Source organism: Chanos chanos, chromosome 12 (assembly GCF_902362185.1).
Source record: "Chanos chanos chromosome 12, fChaCha1.1, whole genome shotgun sequence".
NCBI lineage: Eukaryota > Metazoa > Chordata > Actinopteri > Gonorynchiformes > Chanidae > Chanos > Chanos chanos.
Genome location: NC_044506.1, coordinates 7558374 through 7575064, shown reverse-complemented (window position 1 = coordinate 7575064; position 16691 = coordinate 7558374).

The window sequence follows — 16691 nt, the reverse complement described above, 5'->3', positions numbered from 1 at the left end:
TGGCACGATGATAGAGCCGATTGTGTTTGCTCTCTCTCTCTCTTTCTCTCTCTCCCTCTCTTTCTCTCTCTCTCTCTCTATTTCTCTCTCTCTCTCTGTCTCTGTCTCTCTCTCTCTCTTTCTCTCTCTCTCTCTCCCTCTCTCTCTCTCTCTCTCTCTCTCTGTCTGTGGGCCTTTTGTTGCTGGATGATGCATTCTGAGTCATCCTCCACATGGTTTGTATACGTAAGTTTTACACCATCTACCACCATGCAAAGGGGCACAGCAGCTTAGTCCTGGGTAACTGCTAATGGACTGCAATTAATCTGTCTCTGATACAGTTTATTTACAGACAAGTTCACTGATACAATGTTACAAACAGTGATGATTTGTTTTTTATTTTTGCTGTACTAATATTCATTTAAAGAGTTATTTACACAAGAGGTACTTTAAACAAGCTATGTAACAATTAAAACCGAATGTAACTAAGAAAACCTTGGGTTGGCATTTAGGTTAAAAATAAACTGTGTTATGTGTAGGTACACTAATTCTGCGGTTATAGCCTGTAATGTATATGTGAAGATGGCTTCAGTTTACAAAGAATTAAATGTGAATTAGGTGAATTGTGAATGTGAAAGGTAAAATAAGAATTAAATCAGGTGTCTTGTTTTTGAGTGGGACATGTAGATCCAATACAAAATCTGATATAAATTAACATCTGACAGTGTATGTATATGAGTTTGCACCCTTGTGTACAATAATTAACTAATACTAATACAGTACTAAATACTAATATTAAACATTTCTCAATACAATACTAATATTGAAAGTTTTAATATTGAAATCACTCATGCAGGAGACAGTTCACTCATACAGCGTAGACCTAGTTCAGTTTGGAACTAGGCTTACACTGAGAGCTTTAGCCTGCAGCTGTGATGATGAATGGGAGGAGAAACAGGTGACTGTGTTGTACTGCCATCCGCTGGTTCCTACATTACCTACATGAGAGGCCTGGGAGGAAAGGAGGACAGTTTTCTGAGACGGGAAAATTCTGAAATTGGACTATAAAGCTTGGACAGAGCAGAGGTTTTTACTTACATCAATGCTACTGCTGTGTTTAGAGTCTATGGCCACCCAAAAATATCTGGCTGACAGTGGGTCTGTGATAGGAAAGTGACCACTAATGAAGAGCTAGGGGACGGCTAACATAGATTGTGCATGGCAAGAGGGTCATAATGTGTAACTGGACACTGACAAGGTGTACCTACAACATAGGTGTTTCTAATAAATAAAGTGACCAGTGAGGTGTTGGGCCATTTGTTCCTAGCAACTGTTTGAACCATAGGAGTGAGCGATACACATCTGATGTTACCTGTGGACAGTCACTGCATATTCTAATGTACCTCTGTCTCCTAATGTTTGTCTACCATTTTCTTGCTATTCCCCATCTCTCCCTCCAGGACTCAAGACATCGTGCTGTCACAGTGGTAGATGTCAGCATATTTGAGTTTAGGGGTAGAACGTATTTAATGAAAGGAAAATGTCAGCACATTGGGGTTTGATATCATTTTAATGGTCTCAGTGCAAGGAGTACAAGGGTGTCAGTTGTACAACAATAGGATAGGTTTTCATAAGGTTTTCAGAAACGTGAGAGAGCAGTATCTCTACTTCAGTCTGGGAGCACAAAAGGCGGCTCCAGGGTCCTCAGATGTGTAAACTCACTATACAGGAATATTTCCATTTCGCTGGTAACTTCATTGTTCTGGATTGAGGGTCTGGTGTGAACTGAGGCCTGAGACAAAAGCCATCAGAATATAGTTATAGTTTCAAAACCTAGCAGAGATAAACAGAGGTAAATGCATATATTTAGATGTAAATTAGTTTTTTTTTTTTTAATGTTTTTTCGCTTTGTTTGTTTAAGCCATGTTTGGTTATTTTGGTGTTGGCTTTATGTAGTTCTTAGTTCAGGAAAAGGCTTTGTCAGGCCTTGTGTCATATAAATATATCATAAACATATCTCTGACGCTGCACGAAGAAGCAGGCTTTTGTAAAAACAAATGAATGATGAAATGATAGTTTAAAATATTCCACCTCTTGTGAAAACTAAAAAGTGATCTGTCTCTGAATATTATGTTGGAGTTGGAAAAATAATGATGAAGTAATGTTTCTTTATTTTGAGTCTAGTTGTTGTCTGTAAAGATTCATGATGAATCATTTCATTTGTCTCAGTGTAACCCTTCAGGTGAGGCCTAAGGCTTCACAAAAAGCCACCTACAGTATTTGTATTTCCTTTTGGACATAGTCATTGTGTCATATCTTACCGCTGAATGTGACTAATTCACCACTTTGGGTGACAGCAGTCAAAGGGCTGACAAAGACTGGCAGGAAAGCTGACGATTACACATCTGCAAAGTTTGCAGATACACTGCCATGCTGATCATTTATAAGTTTGTTGTAGTCAATTTTTCTCATAAAAATCCTGAATAAATACTTACATTCCTGACATGTGCCATATGTCAGGGAAGACAAAAAGACATTTTTTTGTATGTGTGTATGTAGGCCGATACATGTATGTACGTATGTATGTATTTGTTTATTTCTATTTATTTATTCATTTATGTATACCCATGTATGCTTGTGGCTGAATAGATAAACTACAGCTCCAAGTTTAGCGCTTTACCAATAATCTGTTATAATATAGCCTATTTCCATGCGATCTCTATTATCAGCATTTTAAAAGCAGGGTTTGAGAACACGAGGTGGAATTCCCTACCTTTGTGACGACATCAAGCATGATGACGACGTACGTGAGAGACACAATAAATTCAGCGATCGCCGCGAAAAGGGTACCATTCTGGTATAGCACTAAGGACAGAGCTAATCAGCGAATCATTACAGCGACTACTATTCAACAGGACGTTTCTGAAGGTAAGTTTGATTTTCTTGCAATTGTACAGCACCACATTAGGATAAGAAAATGATCTGGACCTGTATGTTACTTAGATGTAATATTATAGTCTACGTTTTAACTGTAAGCCGGCCGTCACCTCGGGGAGACAGTCCGATGGCACGGATCCTAAGACCAATTGACAGCTGACAGTCAGTCATTAGGACGTCTTTCCACGGGGACAAGCCCAACCGTGCCACTGCAAACTTGTGCTTGGATATGCTTTACGTAATCTGACATTATACCGCATAATATTAATAAATCTGATAACAGTCTATAAGAAAGTCGGTCACTTTTGTACCGGGGGATTTGAGAACATGGCGCCCTATTCCATCGCAAATGCTCGGAAAGGATTGCACCGACCAGGCGAATTCCTGTTTGAATATTTGCGATAATGTGAAGTATGTAAGTAAGTCAAAGATCTGTGTGCATGGTGTTTCGGTATGAATGAGTAAACTGACTTTAAACTAATTTAAAATGCAGGATGAAAGGTAGTAACAGTGATAAGCGTTGACTAAGTTCATGAGTTCGATGTCTAATAAGCCTACGTTCAGGGAGAGAAGTCAATACCTGTAAAAACTGACGTTTAGCAAACGTGTACTAAGGTGTACTAAGTAAGTAACGCTACTCAATTCTAAATTCATCTCTGGGTATTTTTAGTTCTTCATCTTTGAATAGGTAGATATGGATAAGGATAAGGAGAATATAGAAGGCAGTGAGATTGCCAGGAAGGAGTTGGACAGAGTGGCTGCTGCAATGCAGAACGGCGACAGACGAATGTTTGAGCTGGAGGAAAAAATCGAAATGATTGTGGCGCTGAAAAAGGCCCTTCAGGTCATGGACAAAGAGAGAACGGAAGCAGAGAAAGGCTACAAGCTTACGATTGAAATGCTTCGTTCGAAGATTGAAGAGCAACAGGCAGCTCTTCTGGCATTTCAGCGCTGGTCCGATGAGTTGAATGAGGAAATCAAGAAAGACCAGGCAAACTTGCGGACCGGTCAAGGAACTCCAGGGTGAAGACTCGGACGAGTCGAGTGAGGAGGACGAGGAGTCGGAGGCGGAGTGGACAGAGGAGGAAGAGACTCTGGAGATGCTGCTGGAGTACAGAGACGGCATCGAAGAAGAGCGTAAGAAAGAGAGGGAGGCAATGGCTAAAGAACTCCTGGACAAAGAGAAGGAGATCCAACAGCTGCAGAAAGCTCAGCTGAAGGACCGAGAGGAGCAGAGCATGATGGAGGCAGGCTCTGCTCGACGAGTTCACCAAAGAGTTTGAGTCTCTGGAGATAAAGGTACAGGAGATCAGTAGAGAGAAGGAGCAGGCTTTGGCCAAGCTGGCAAATGAAAAGGAGGACAAGGTCAGAGTCCAGGAGCTCCTGAGACAGACTGTGGAGGAGTTGGAGAGAGTGAAGATGCAGCGAGCCACAGAGGAAGAACAGTGTGGTGAACTGCTGAGAGAGCTCAAAGAAAGAGAGGTCCGCGCATTGACGGCCATGCCAGTGACAGCCGTCGCCAAACTCAAACTGATGCAGGAGCTGAAAGAAAAGCACCCTGCTGCAGCAGAAGAGACCTTGACCAAGAAGGAGGTTAAAGAAAGACAGAAGTTGGAGAAAAAGAAGGAGAAAGAGCTGAAAAAGCTCAAGAAGGCAGAGGAGAAAAACAAGAAAAGCGCTCAAAAGGCGGAGAAGAAGGAGAAAATGAAAAAGGAGAAGGAGGGAGAGCAAGCTGAAAAAGCAGAAAAGGAAAAGAAAAGAGAGGGAAAAGAGAAAAAGAGAACTCTGCTCCAACGCATCATGAATGCAGTGAGGAGGATTTTTTAAAAAGACAGACATAGAGAAAAACCTCCTAAACGAAAACGGACAGAGAGAGGATGAGTGTTGTAAAACAAATCAAAAAGAAAAAAAATGAAGAAAACAGACAAAGGACAGAGGAATACTTACCAGGCGACAACAAACACATAAAGAATAAAGAATCAAACAAACAAACAAAAGCAAAAAAAGAAAAGCTTGCTCATTACATGAATTCATTTAACAAATGAAAGAAATGAATTTTGACAAATGAATTGGAGCCGACCTCAGTTCCAGTACATGCTCGTGCCGCTTTGAGACTCTTTCAGTAAAGCGTCTGCTCACAGCTTGCTTTTCTTCTTATGGAGCCGTAGAAGAAGGAAAGTGTGCATGGCTGGTGAGAGAAGTTAAGGAAAGAGAAGGCCGCGCATTGACAGCTATGCCAGTGATGGCTGTCATCAAACATAGGCCACTGCAGGAAGTCCAGGAAAAGCACCCCTCTCAAACAAAAGAGAATTTAAAGAAGAAGGAGATTTAAGAAAGACAGAGGCTCCGACACACATCCTCAACAAGGAGGATTTTTTAAAAGGAAAATCCTCCACATGAAACAGACGGAGATTCATGTTGTCAAAATGCCTGGAAAAACTGAAGAGAACGGAGAAAGGACAGAGACATACTGTCCAGATGACAACCAGCACAGAATTCCAAAATCAGAAAATCTTGCTGATGACATTAATGTTAACCATCCTCCAAATATAACAACTGCAGCATACGCCTATGCTATTTCAATAAAACTTTTGCTCATAACTTGCATTTGTCATTTATTGTGTCTCTTAGTGAGAAAATAGTGTGTCAGTTCACCCTGAAGGGGGGGGGGGGGGGAGTTCTGGCTGTGGTGTGTCTTGTTTATTTACAAAATGTATGATATACTGTATGTAACAGGGAGAAGAAGAAGAAAAAGTGAGAGGATGAAAAAAATATATATTTACAGATGTAGATCATCTCATTTTTACCCTCAAAGGGTAGAAATAGGTTACTTAACACTTAGTGTTGAATCAAGTGTCAAGTTTTTGAAGCGTTAATGTGTCAGTACACTGCTATGTAAACTGGTTTAAGTTGTCACGTGAGCGCTGTGCAAATGAAGTTTTATTACGACACACAACCATCAAATATGTTTCTTTTTCTGTACAGAATACTGTACCTGTGTATTCAATGTATTTCAAAAGATTCTTCACGTATTGGTCACTGTAGCTATTTATTAAGCATCGCGTATCTCAGTTTTAAAGAACTATCTACTTCACAGACAATGGGATATATGTATATATATATATATATATATATATATATATATATATATATATATATATCTTTTTTTAAATGTACCAGGTATTGTATGACGTAACAAAGCTTCATTCTCAATCAGTAAAGTTAGAAAAAGTTTTCTTCTTCCTTCTCCGACAACAATGCATATTTATCTGATTTCAGACAAAGACGGGTTTATCTTAGACCTTGTTTAAATAATATCAATGCTAAAAAAAGTGGTACTTCAACATAACGCAATAGTGAGTCTCAATTGTTTTTGTCTTCGCATCAAAATACTTTCTTTGGCCTGTTTTATTTTATAACACCTGTAATGAGATCTTGTTGCTGTGAAAACATGATTGGCAAAGTTAAACTTGATTAAGAATTTGATTTATCTCAGGGGTGGCTTAAACATAAGAGCTGCATTAAGTGACTCTGGTTGTATTGACTACCAAAATGAATTAGTCGCACACACTGAATCATCCACTAGGTGAAGCCCACAGCCAATGTAAGGCAAAGGGAAAAGTAAGCGATGAACACAGACAGACAATGGACTGATAAGAACTACATTTCAACTTTGCAGAATCAGTCACCGAGTGATAAGGATATGAAAGGTATGAAATTACATGAGGCCATTACATTTTGTGTCACAGTGACTCCACACACCTAATCCGTGCCAGATTTAGTCAAATTGACAGAGTTACTTGTAGAGGACATTTTAACTTGTCTCTGTCTCTGTCCCTGTCTGTCTGTGTCTCTCTCTCTCTCTCTCTCTCACACTCTCTCTCGCGCGCACACACACACACACACACACACACACACACACACACACACAGTTAAGTTAAGTTCATCAGTAGTGATGTACCTTTGGGGTGTGTGTGTGTGTGAGTGTGAGTGTGAGCACGTGTGGTGTACGTTTGTTTGTGTGTTGCTGGTTGTAATAGATGAGGTATTTGTGAGTGCGTATGTGATTGTGCATGTTTGTGTAAGTGACTTGTTATTGCATAGACCTGCTGTATCCTGGTCTTTGTTTCAGTGATGAGACTTGGGAACTCTTCCTTTTTCCCTTACGAACAGTTCACCCACTGTCTGACTTCTGACTTCACCCACTGTCTGACTCATTTTCCCTCTGAAAGGAAGTTGCTTCCGGAAATTACAATGACTCTGGGTCATAATGACTTTAAAACAGTGCCTTCAATTTGCTGTTTGACATAAGTACCCCTAGATTGCACATTACTTTACATTTTATCTACCAATCTATCTATCTACCAATCTATCTATCTATCTATCTATCTATCTATCTATCTATCTATCTACTTGTCTAACTTTCTGTCTGTCTGTCTACATATATATTGTTCCGTCCTTGGACGTATTTTTGTTTTCTGTTTGGGAGTCTCTCTCTCTCTCTCTCTCTCTCTCTCTCTCTCTCTCTCACTCCCTGCCCCATTCTTCCTTTCAGATTGCTGGTGGGTCATGATTGGCTGGAGAAGGTGTGAGGGAATTTTAAAAGACGATGGCTGCACAGCGCACATCTGGCTGAACCTTCTGTGAAACTCCTGCTGCCGTGTCAATAGAGGATTTTCCGGCATAGAAACTACTGAGTCCACATCGAATGTAATTTGTAAATAGTTGGAAGTAATCAAGTTATCGTGTTTTTTCATTTCTGTGGTTTTCTTAGTCAGCAGTAGTAGGGGTTGGGTGCTGTTTCAGTTGAGCATATTTTCTCCTGTTTATGTTAGTTAGGGAGGGAAATTTTGTCCTCTTTTGGCTAGGTCATTCCCTTCCCTTTAGTTAGATGTTATTTTGGCCTGGCTCACCCCTGAAGTCTTTTTTGTTTTGTAAATAGTTATATTTAGTAAGAAAAGCTGACCAGTGTTATATCGGTGTTGAGTGTTGGTGTTTTGGGTTACTGTGGTGGCAGGAGAAGGAGGTTCTCCCTCGCATTTTATGTTTCACCTTCCCACCCTAGACGGGGTCGTAACATAAATTTTGGGGGCTCGTAGTCCGGTGGCTCGTCCTGCCATTTGGGTAAGCAGGTTGTTTGTTTTGGCAGTTTTCGTTTGGTGGTGGGGATGTAATTTATAAACAGATGTGATAAGATCAAACTTTATTCATCCTGAAGGAAGTTTGTGTGACAGATGTGGTTAAAAAAATGACAACATAAGAACACTTCACAATAGAGTAATAAATGTAACCAGTGCCAATAAAATATACCAATAAAAAGCAAGATGATCTAGTAACAATAAGTAAACAAGTAGAAATGGAGTTCCGTTTAGAAGAATTTGTAATTGGTCCAATGGTGGGACAGTTCAATTGCTGTCGCAAGTCAGATCTAGTGGTAGTAGCTGATTTTTATAATATATCTGCAAAATCTGGCTACTAAGAAGGAGATAAGGGTGGTGGTGCAGGCTGAGTCGGTGAAGCAGGGAGTTTTGCCGGGTGGTGACGTAGCTGACGTTGCTGGTGTTGGTCTGGTGGAGGCAGGTGCCCCAGGCGAGGTGGAGGCTCTGACGTTGGGGCGGAGCCGCTGCAGATCACAGATCCTTTAACGGCAGCTGTGAATCCTCAGTTGGCAGTGGAATTAAAGAGGCTTGAGTTCGAGCTCGAGAGACAAGAGAACCAAACTCAGCTTTGACATATTCGGGCTCTGGAGACTGAGGCGGACAGAGAGAGAAAATTACGCCAACTGGAGCTACAACACGGCGTGGGTGTTGAGCCAACGCGTCCTGTTCCTCGGCCCCGTGCGGCGAGGCCAGCGACCAGCTCCCTTGCTACCCCTGTTCCCCCTGTGGGGTTGGCTGCGGATGCCTCTAGCCACAATTTTACTACAGGAGCTCCTGTTTGCCCATGCCTTTTAACTGTATTGTTTTAAAATGTATCATATAAATACGATAACAAATTGTATTGCATAAGGTCATTGATAGTATTGCGTAGGGTCATTCATGAGATGAAAAAAATCCCCCAAAAATATGGTTCTTGGTTGGTGAGGATTTGGTTGTTCCTTTGTGACTTTATAAACATCCTTTATCTCAGACAAACCATGTCACATAAAAATGATTGTGTGTCTCTTCAGTCTCCCTTACTGATCTGCTCTCCACCTAATAACCAGCGTGTCAGCGATTCTTGTTCCAGCTAAAATGAATTAAAGTCAGTAAACCATTCACAGGCTAAATGTGAAATTGTAATGGACATGCATCCAGTTTCATCAGGCCCACAAGGCAGAAAATCACAGCCTGTATTGTGGCACGATGATAGAGCCGATTGTGTGTGCTCTCTCTCCCTCTCTTTCTCTCTCTTTCTCTCTCTGTCTCTCTCTCTCTCTCTCTGTCTGTGTGTGGGCCTTTTGTTGTTGGATGATGCATTCTGAGTCATCCTCCACATGGTTTGTATACGTAAGTTTTACACACCATCTACCACCATGCAAAGGGGCACAGCAGCTTAGTCCTGGGCAACTGCTAATGGACTGCAATTAATCTGTCTCTGATACAGTTTATTTACAGACAAGTTCACTGATACAATGATACAAATAATGATGATTTGTTTTTTATTATTTATGCTGTACTAATATTCATTTAAAGAGTTATTTACACAAGAGGTACTTTAAACAAGCTATGTAACAATTAAAACAGAATGTAACTAAGAAAACCTTGGTTTGGCATTTAGGTTAAAAATAAACTGTGTTATGTGTAGGTACACTAATTCTGCGGTTATAGTCCGTAGTGTATATGTGAAGATGGCTTTAGTTTACAAAGAATTAAATGTGAAGTAGGTGAATTGTGAATGTGAACAGTAAAATATGAATTAAATCAGGTGTCTTGTTTTTGAGTGGGACATATAGATCCAATTCAAAATCTGATATAAATTAACATCTGACAGTGTATGTATATGAGTTTGCACCCTTGTGTACAATAATTAACTAATACTAATACAGTACTAAATACTAATATTAAACATTTCTCAATACAATACTAATATTGAAAGTTTTTCAGATCACTCATGCAGGAGACAGTTCACTCATACAGCGTAGACCTAGTTCAGTTTGGAACTAGGCTTACACTGAGAGCTTTAGCCTGCAGCTGTGATGATTAATGGGTAGAGAAGCAGGTGACTGTGTTGTACTGCCATCTGCTGGTTACTACTTCAAACTGCAGTGACAAACAATGTTCAACCCCGAGTTCCTACATTACCTACATTGGACTATAAAGCTTGGACAGAGCTGGGGTTTTTACTTACATCAATGCTACTGCTGTGTTTAGAGTGGATGACCACCCCAAAATTATCTGGCTGACAGTGGGTCTGTGATAGGAAAGTGACCACTAATGAAGGGCTAGGGGACGGCTAACATAGATTGCTCATGGCAAGAGGGTCATAATGTGTAACTGGACACTGACAAGGTGCACCTACATTGTAGTTGTTTCTAATTAATAACGTGACCAGTGAGGTGTGGGGCCATTTGTTCCTGACAACTGTTTGAACCATAAGAGTGAGCGATACACATCTGATGTTACCTGTGGACAGTCACTGCATATTCTAATGTACCTCAGTCTCCTAGTGCTTGTCTACCATTTTCTTGCTATTCCCCATCTCTCCCTCCAGGACACAAGACATCGTGCTGTCACAGTGGTAGATGTCAGCATATTGGAGTTTAGGGGTAAAATGTATTTAATGAAATGGAAAATGTCAGCACATTGGGGTTGGGTATCATTTTAATAGTCTCAGTGCAAGGAGTACAAGGGTGTCAGTTGTATAACAATAGGATAGGTTTTCATAAGGGTTTCAGAAACCTGAGAGAGCAGTATCTCTACTTCAGTCTGGGAGCACAAAAGGCGGCTCCAGGGTCCTCAGATGTGTAAATTCACAGGAATATTTCCATTTCACTGGTAACTTCATTGTTCTGGATTGAGGGTCTGGTGTGAACTGAGGCCTGAGACAAAAGCCGTCAGAATATAGCTATAGTATCAAAACCTAGCAGAGATAAACAGAGGTAAATACATATATTTAGATGTAAATTAGTTTTTTTTTTTTAATGTATTTTCGTTTTGTTTGTTTGTTTTAGCCATGGTTGGTTATTTTGGTGTTGGCTTTATGTAGTTCTTAGTTCACGAAAAGGCTTTGTCAGGCCTTGTGTCATATATCTATATCATAAACATATCTCTGACGCTGCACGTAGAAGCAGGCTTTTGTAAAAACAAATGAACGATTAAATGATCTTTTGAATATTTTGTTTAAAATATTCCACCTCTTGTGAAAACTAAAAAGTGATCTGTCTCTGAATATTATGTTGGAGTTGGAAAAATAATGAATGGTGAAGTAATGCTTCTATATTTTGAGTCTAGTGGAATGTTGCACTATGCATAGCAGCCTCAGAGGGGAGATGATGGAGCTGTGAAGATGGATTTCTGAAATAAAAGATGCCTTGACTTCTATCCAGTGTGTTGCCTGTGTGACTGCACATACATACGAAATGGAAACCATTGCGTGTCATTCAAAATACACATCCCGGGCTGACGTGAGATCAAAGCAATGACCTGAGAAGACTTTTCCAGATGAAAATATAATTAGTCAGTCCACTACATTCTGTGTAATACAGGTTAGTCTTCTGTTTGAACTCTTGAGTTTTCTCAGCTGAAGATTTTGTCTTTGATTTTGCACCTGACTTTTCAGTGAAAGCTCTGGGTAGTACCAAGGTCATGTTATCGTATGTGTGTGTGTGCGTGCTTCGCACTGATGGGCGAAATGAAACCTTTAAAAGACTCAGACCTGAAGCCAAAGTGCTGGAAAAAGGTTTGGTGTTTCAAAGTATTTCACACCCAGCTGCTTCCTGACCTTCCCTCATGGTTTTTAAAAGTTGTCTGTGAAGATTCATGATGAATCATTTCATTTGTCTCAATGTGACCCTTCAGGTGAGGCCTAAGGTTTCACAAAAAAGCCACCTACAGTATTTGTATTTCCTTTTGGACATAGTCATTGTGTCATATCTTACCGCTGAATGTGACTAATTCACCACTTTGGGTGACAGCAGTCAAAGGGCTGACAAAGACTGGCAGGAAAGCTGACAATTACACATCTGCAAAGTTTGCAGATACATCGCCATGCTGATCATTTATAAGTTTGTTGTAGTCAATTTTTCTCATAAAAATCCTGAATAAATACTTACATTCCTGATATGTGCCATATGTCAGGGAAGACAAAAAGACATTTTTTTGTATCTATGTATGTAGGCCGATACATGTATGTACGTATGTATGTATTTGTTTATTTCTATTTATTTATTCATTTATTTATACACATGTATGCTTGTGGCTGAATAGATAAACTACAGCTCCAAGTTTAGCGCTTTACCACTAATCTGTTATAATATAGCCTATTTCCATGCGATCTCTATTATCAGCATTTAAAAGCAGGGTTTGAGAACACGAGGTGGAATTCCCTGCCTTTGTGACGACATCAAGCATGATGACGACGTACGTGAGAGACACAATAAATCCAGCGATCGCAGCGAAAAGGGCACCATTCTGGTATAGCACTAAGGACAGAGCTAATCAGCGAATCATTACAGCGACTACTATTCAACAGGACGTTTCTGAAGGTAAGTTTGATTTTCTTGCAATTGTACAGCACCACATTAGGATAAGAAAATGATTTGGACCTATATGTTACTTAGATGTAATACTGTAGCCTTCTTTTTAACTGTAAGCCGGCCGTCACCTCGGGGAGACAGTCCGATGGCACGGATCCTAAGACCAATTGACAGCTGACAGTCAGTCATTAGGACGTCTTTCCACGGGGACAAGCCCAACCGGGCCACTGCAAACTTGTGCTTGGATATGCTTTACGTAACCTGATATTATACCGCATAATATTAATAAATCTGATAACAGTCTATAAGAAAGTCGGTCACTTTTGTACCGGAGGATTTGTGAACATGGCGCCTTATTCCATCGCAAATGCTTGGAAAGGATCGCACCGGCCAGGCGAATTCCTGTTTGAATATTTGCGATAATGTGAAGTATGTAAGTAAGTCAAAGATCTGTGTGCATGGTGTTTCGGTATGAATGAGTAAACTGACTTTAAACTAATTTAAAATGCAGGATGAAAGGCAGTAATAGTGATAAGCGTTGACTAAGTTCATGAGTTCGATGTCTAATAAGCCTACGTTCAGAGAGAGAAGTCAATGCCTGTAAAAACTGACGTTTAGCAAACGTTCAAAACGTTCAGTGTTTTTACTGTGGAGTAGGCGTACTAAGTAAGTAAGGCTACTCAATTCTAAATGAATCTCTGGGTATTTTTAGTTCATCATTGAACAGGTAGAGATGGATAAAGAGAATATAAAAGGCAGTGAGGTTGCCAGGGAGGAGTGTGACAGAGTGGCAGCTGCAATGCAGGACGGGGACAGACGAATGTTTCAGCTGGAGGAAAAAATCGAAGATGATTGTGGCGCTGAAAAAGGCCCTTCAGGTCATGGACAAAGAGAGAACGCAAGCAGAGAAAGGCTACAAGCTTACGAATTCGAAATGCTTCGTTCGAAGATCGAAGAGCAACAGACAGCTCTTCTGGCATTTCAGCGCTGGTCCGATGAGCTGAATGAGGAAATCAAGAAAGACCAGGTAAACTTGCGGACCGGTCAAGGAACTCCGGGTGAAGACTCAGACGAGTCGAGTGAGGAGGACGAGGAGTTGGAGGCGGAGCGGACAGAGGAGGAAGAGACTCTGGAGATGCTGCTGGAGTACAGAGACAGCATCGAAGAAGAGCGTAAGAGAGAGAGGGAGGCGATGGCTAAAAGAACTCCTGGACAGAGAGAAGGAGATTGAACAGCTGCAAAAAGCTCAGGTGAAGGACCGAGAGGAGCAGAGCATGATGGAGGCAGCTCTGCTCGAAGAGTTCACCAAAGAGTTTGAATCTCTGGAGAAAAAGGTTCAGGAGATTGGTAGAGAGAAGGAGCAGGCTTTGGCCGAGCTGGCAAATGAAAAGGAGGAGAAGGTCAGAGTCCAGGAGCTCCTGAGACAGACTGTGGAGGAGTTGGAGAGAGAGAAGATGCAGCGAGCCACAGAGGAAGAACAGTGTGGTGAACTGCTGAGAGAGATCAAAGAAAGAGAGGTCCGCGCGTTGACGGCCATGCCAATGACGGCCGTCGTCAAACTCAAGGTTCTGCTTGAGAAACCAGGTGGAGCAGCAACCCTGAAGGAGTATGAGGACACTGGGAGAATATGTGACAGTTCCAGGCGACATATGGGTTAACATTTTAGTGGCACACAAGACAGAAACCGAAGGGTATGCTATTCTTGAAAATGTTACTTTCCACAATGACTGAATAAGTAAAAATATGCTGTCTGTATCATCACCTTGTTCCCTACCCTGAAAAAACCATTCTCTAAGAAAGGCTATGTAAGTTGTATGAAACTTTTTGGGATAACTAAATGATGGCCATTATGTATTGTAATAAGTGTGTCCATATATACTTTGTAGGAATGCCTAGTTAGTTCTTCATTGAAGGGGCATTTACAGAGTATATCATGTTTAGATGTTCTTCTCAGTCCCTCGCTATACCACCACATTAGATTAGGGCACAAATGTTGGCTGTGGGTGGAGGTCGTGGTATGATCGAGATTTATAGATGTTTGCACATGGAAAAAATATGGCAGTATGTGGGGGTGGCGATGTAACAGAGGGTGCCATTGATGAGGGAGCACTCTAGTCTTTTTTTGAAGGACATTTGAATAACCTCAATGTGAATAACCTCAGACCTGTCGACCTGCCCAGAGTTAACCTCATAGTTAAACCTGAAGTGAGAGAGCCAATAGTCTTCAGAGGGGATGGCACAGAGGGGATATCCATACATGAGTGGGAGGAGTCTGTCAGAGGCTACCTGAGAAAGAGAGAGGTAGTTTGACAAGATCAAGCTGATGAAGTATTGAGCAGATTACAGGGGAGAGCCCGTGATGTTGTTAGAATTGGTCTGAGAAGCAACCCCTTAGTTGTCGTTAGTGAAGGCCCCAGACCAATATTTGACATTCTCAACAGCATTTTGGTGAGACAGTGTCCTCCTGCATGCCCCAGGCAGACCTCTACAGTTCCCTTCCCTTTCACAATGAGCTCCCTTTTGACTACTGGATCCGGCTTAACAAAACCATTGATACGGCAGAGGAAGCTTTGAAGAGGCTGGGTAAAATCCTCGACAACCCAGCTCGAGAGGTAACGGTGATGTTCATTCGCCATTGTCCCGACCCTGAGCTCGCCCTGGTGTTCAAGTGTAAGCCATTAGAAGAGTGGGCTCCGCCGCAAATAGCACTATGGTGCAAGTTGTTTATGTACAGTGCAAAAATCCACAGTCCCAACCAAAGTGCAAAAAGAGAAAAAGTGTCCAAAATTGAAATATGTATATATACAGTGAAAAAAATATTTACAAGTAAAACAAACAAACATATATATAACAACAAAGAATTAACCAAACAAACTGCTTCTTTCAATTCAACTCTCAGCTTAACACACACAGCTACTCTGATAATTCGTCTCCTAACTCCCTCATTGCACATCTATGTAAATATTGTCCTGAATTTCCCTGTTATGTCAGCCGATCATTACATTTTAACGTGAAAGCAATTTGCCGGTGGTGGGATCCACTTTCCTGCTGCACCACGCATGTGCAACTTGGGTTCGGGACAGATAAACTTGCCAGAGTTGCTACACCCCTGTTTGGTCCTCCCCTGCCCCGGAGGTCCTACGCTGCTACAACACAGACAACCAACCAAACAGACGAACCAAGGAAACAGAGGCAGGCACGACAACCAACAAAATACTATAACACAAAAAGAGCATTTAAACCAAGGGCTAAGTACAATAGAGACGGGAATGAACATGTAAATATGTAATTGTGTGCATGTGTAATGCGGTAAAGGACGGTAACAGTAAAGGCAACAACAGTAGGGACTATAACAAACATTTAGGTGTAGTTGGGTGTGTTTGTAGTGTGTTTTAAACTGTAAGATTGTGGATGTGAATTGGAACCGTTTGGAACCTTCTGCTTCCTTCGAGTGTGCACCCTTGAAGCTAGCGCAATGTTGTGTTTTCACTCTGCATTTTACTCATTTGTATATTTAACTACACTGTAGTGTGATGCCGCACGATAATAATCACATATTCAGAAAAGCTGCATAAATCAATGTAGCATACAAGATGAATACTGTTAATAAAATACTAACTGTTCCGTTTAAAATCAGAACAACCATCCTCTGGCTACACACCGCACCAAAATGGTGACGTCCCAAATTACTATCTATAACATAAAAACGTAAAACATAGTAGCATATATTGAAATTTCAATGGTGATTTATAAGTATTTTGTTAACATTTCTATAACGATTAGCCTTAAATGTTGTTTCAATGTTGAAACAACAACTGACATTATTGCAACCACACTTCAACGTTGAAGGTTGGTCACGTGCCGGCTGGGATGTGCTCCAGTAAAATTAAAACATGATTACTCATTCAGAAAAGTTTATTGCTGGGTAATAAAAGAACTGGTTTTGTTTGCTACACCGATAATGATCATAGGTTAGTAGTACTGTTCAGGTTTACAGTGTGTCGTAACATATGAAAAAAATCCCATGCAATTCTGGTGTAAGAAAAACACACCAACTCATAGTTAATAGGAAACAAACATAACTGAAGGACCAAAGTAT